The 3,745-nt window shown below is 39.1% G+C and overlaps 1 pseudogene; it reads right to left on the bottom strand.

The window, feature by feature from the left end:
• Positions 1-44: 44 nt before the first annotated feature.
• Positions 45-1,223, bottom strand: LOC102241029 (annotated as a pseudogene).
• Positions 1,224-3,745: the final 2,522 nt, after the last annotated feature.

The raw sequence follows: 3,745 nt of genomic DNA, 5'->3' as shown, positions 1-3,745 counted from the left end.
GTATGACTGTTGGGAAAACAGTAGCTTGGTTCCCATTCCCAACATCATATTTCTTTTAGGAAGAAGACAAGAGTCATCTGGTCCCTGATTTGTTTGGTCTTGATCCCATAAACGATGGGATTCAGCAGAGGAGGTATCAGAATGCAGACATTGGCCAGCAGTACATGGATATGGGGTGAAATGTGCCGTCCAAACCGGTAAGTGAGGGCTGAGATCTCAGGACCACAAAAGAGGATAATGACACAGACATGGGAACATGTATTGAGAGCTTTGTGATGAGCATCTTGGTAAGGAATGAGAAAGACAGCATGGAGAATAAGCATATATGAAACACAAATTAGTATAACATCTAAAACCACTGTTGACATTAGGACAAAAAGTCCATACCAGATGTTTATTCATATGTCATCACAGGAAAATTTGGCCAACCCAATGTGCTCACAAACAGTGTGTGGAAGAATGTTATTTCTGCAAAAAGTCAGTCTTTTTTTTTAAAAATATTTTTTATTGATTTTTTACAGAGAGGAAGGGAGAGAGAGAGAGAGAGTTAGAAACATCGATACTTTAAAAAAAGAAACATCGATCAGCTGCCTCCTGCACACCCCCTACTGGGGATGTGCCCGCAACCAAGGTACATGCCCTTGACTGGAATTGAACCCGGAACTCTTCAGTCTGAAGGCCGACGCTCTATCTACTGAGCCAAACCGGTCAGGGCAAGTCAGTCTTTTCAGAAGAAATGCTATGGGGAATATTGTACAGTAACTTCTCAGAAAGACAGTTAGACCAATTCTCCCAATCAATGTATGTGTAAGAATGGTGGTGTATCTCAGTGGGTAGCATATGGCAATGTGGCGGTCAAATGCCATCGCCAGCAAGATCCCTGACTCAAAGACAAAGGTGGAATCGATGAAGAATACCTGAGCAATGCAGTGATCCAGGGAGATCTCCTGAGCATGGAACCAGAAGATGGCCAAGGCCTGAGGCACTGTGCACGTGGAGAGGACAATGTCTGCTGTGGCTAGCATGCAGAGGAAGAGGTACACGAGTTCATGAAGACTATGCTTGGTGAAGATAATGAAGATAAGCAAGCTGTTCCCAAGCAAGGCGATGACATAAGAAATGAAGAAGGGGATGGAAATCCACATGTGCTTGTTCTTAATGCCAGGGATGTCCAGCAAGTGGAAGACTGTGTGGCTAACACCGGTGTGGTTTAATGTAGTCATACCTGGAGCATATGACCTGGGACTTCACCTTCTATTTACAGACATAGTCAACATTTCCAATTGTACTCAAACCTTATGACACCTGATTCTTTTCCATAAGCAGTGTGCCAGGAAAACTAGGATGAAAAGAGAAATAGGATATTGTCTGTTTATTTTTATTTTTATTTGTTTTAGTGAAGTAACAATTTTACAGAAAAGAAAGATATTTATTTAGCCAATGAAATAATAAGCTAAGTGAACATGTTAGTTGTAAAAAAGCTACTATGGGAACCCAATTGATTGGGTAATTCAGTCCATTTAGCTGTAGGATGTCAAGTGAATTAGGTGGAGAATGGAATGAAGTCGTCTTGGAGTTTAAGGATTGACTATTGTCATATAAATATTTAATGCATTTAAAACATATTACAATCCTGTGTGATTGATTGTATCTACTATGCAATGGTAAAAAGATCAAAACAAAAGTATATTGTCTAGTTACAAATTAAGGAGCTCGGATGCTATCCTAGGAGGAGATAGTCAACCACCTTCAGCTTTAAATTGGATTGGATAGCATTAGATATTACTCTGCTTACTTAACATCAGACAAGGTCTTAATATTCTCAAATGTATACTCTCATGTTTACTTCCTAGAAGATTACCCCACATCAGTACATACCTTATTCACCTGCTTCAAATGTAGTCTTTATATCCTAGAGCAGTGATGGCGAACCTTTTGAGCTCGGCATGTCAGCATTTTGAAAAACCCTAACTTAACTCTGGTGCCGTGTCACATACAGAAATTTTTTGATATTTGCAACCATAGTAAAACAAAGATTTATATTTTTGATATTTATTTTATATATTTAAATGCCATTTAACAAAGAAAAATCAACCAAAAAAATGAGTTCGCATGTCACCTCTGACACGTGTGTCATAGGTTCGCCATCACTGTCCTAGAGCATGATGAATCAAACAGGTCTCTGAGGTTTGGGCACCACAGAGAAGAGATTTTTATGTATTTGCCTGAAGACGCCAGGGAAAGCCAGTTCCTCTTGGAACTCAGATTTACTTCAACAACAACCCTTCTTTCACATACACATGGGTCAAGTTATTATGGCTCTTTACATCTGCCAACCCCACCCATTCTGTACAACTCTATCCATGGATTTGGTGTGCACATATATTATTTCCAATAAATAAAGTATTAGGATCATTACACCAAATATTTCTGTTTTCATGAGAAATAGTAAATATTAATCCTATTCATATCAGCACAAATAAATTGACTATAAAATATGGAGATTATTTTAAAAACACTTATTCCTGCAAGGTTTTCATTGTGATTTTGATAAATTTAAAATGAAATTTTTTGTACCTGAACATATGCGCACACTAAGAAGAAGGAGCCCCCCGATTTTGCTCAGTGCTGGGGTCACAGGTTTGATTCTGGTCAAGGATTTGCACCTTGGCTGCAGGCTTGGTCCCAGACCATGGTCAGGGCATGTGGGGGAGGCAACCAATTGATATGTCTCTCTCACATGGATGTTTCTCTCTCATTGTTTCTCCCCCTTCCTTTCTCTCTCTCTCTCTCTCTCAAAAAAATTTTTTTTTCAATGAAAAAATTATCTTTGGGTGAGGATTAATAAAAAAAAAAAAGAAACCAACAGAGAGGGAGAGTCCTCTTGAGATGCTTATCACATTCTGATAGTCAAAATGGAAACTGTAGTGCTTGTTATTCATAGCTCTTACCAACCTGTTTGTAACAACTTGAGACTAAGATCTATGGCATTCTAGAGCTGGAACAACTCTCAGACAGATGAACTAATTCTACTTCTCCCCAACTTTAGTTTCTTTACAAAATTAAAAGATTTTAATTACAGTTGACTTACAATATTATATTAATTTCAAGTATAAAACATAGTGATTAGACATTTATATAACTAGTGAAGTGATAACCCAGATAAGTCCAGCTCCCATCTGTGAGGATAAACAAGTCATCTTTTCTGTCAAAGAAGAGTTTATACAGCTGCCATTTTGGACTGTGTGACTTGGCAGCTGCCATGTTGGCCACATGGCTTACAGCTTCCCTGGGGGCCATCGTCTTGAAACAGCAAAGGCCAACCCCTCCCTTTGAGTTAGCCAATTGCAAAAGACTGTGTTCCTGAGCTCCAATCAAGAGCAAGGGACAGGTCACATGTGTCAGGGGTTATAAATCCTGAGCAGTCCGCCTGCTCAGTGTGTGCATGTTTCCAGACCATGTGTGTGCACCCTTCTATGTAGAAGTAAAGATGTTTTCCTTGCTGCCTGGCTCCTGAGTATGTTTTGTGTTCTACCAGGACCCCAGACTTGGGGGACTCACCTTATTTCTAACACATCTGACTCCACACAGTTATTACGATATTATTGACTATATTTGAAGCATAGTGGTCCCTCCTTTGGAAAACTGCTGTTTGAACTACTGTTATTCTTAGTCTCTTATTCTGTAGGTCAACTCTGTTATTTTTAGAATGTAAAATAACTTTGTTTTTTGCTTGAATAGAAAA

The sequence above is a fragment of the Myotis brandtii genome, unplaced genomic scaffold (genome assembly GCF_000412655.1).
Source record: "Myotis brandtii unplaced genomic scaffold, ASM41265v1 scaffold936, whole genome shotgun sequence".
In the NCBI taxonomy this organism is placed as follows: domain Eukaryota; kingdom Metazoa; phylum Chordata; class Mammalia; order Chiroptera; family Vespertilionidae; genus Myotis; species Myotis brandtii.
Note: the sequence above shows the minus strand (reverse complement) of the source record. Positions and strands in the feature narration are given on the sequence as shown.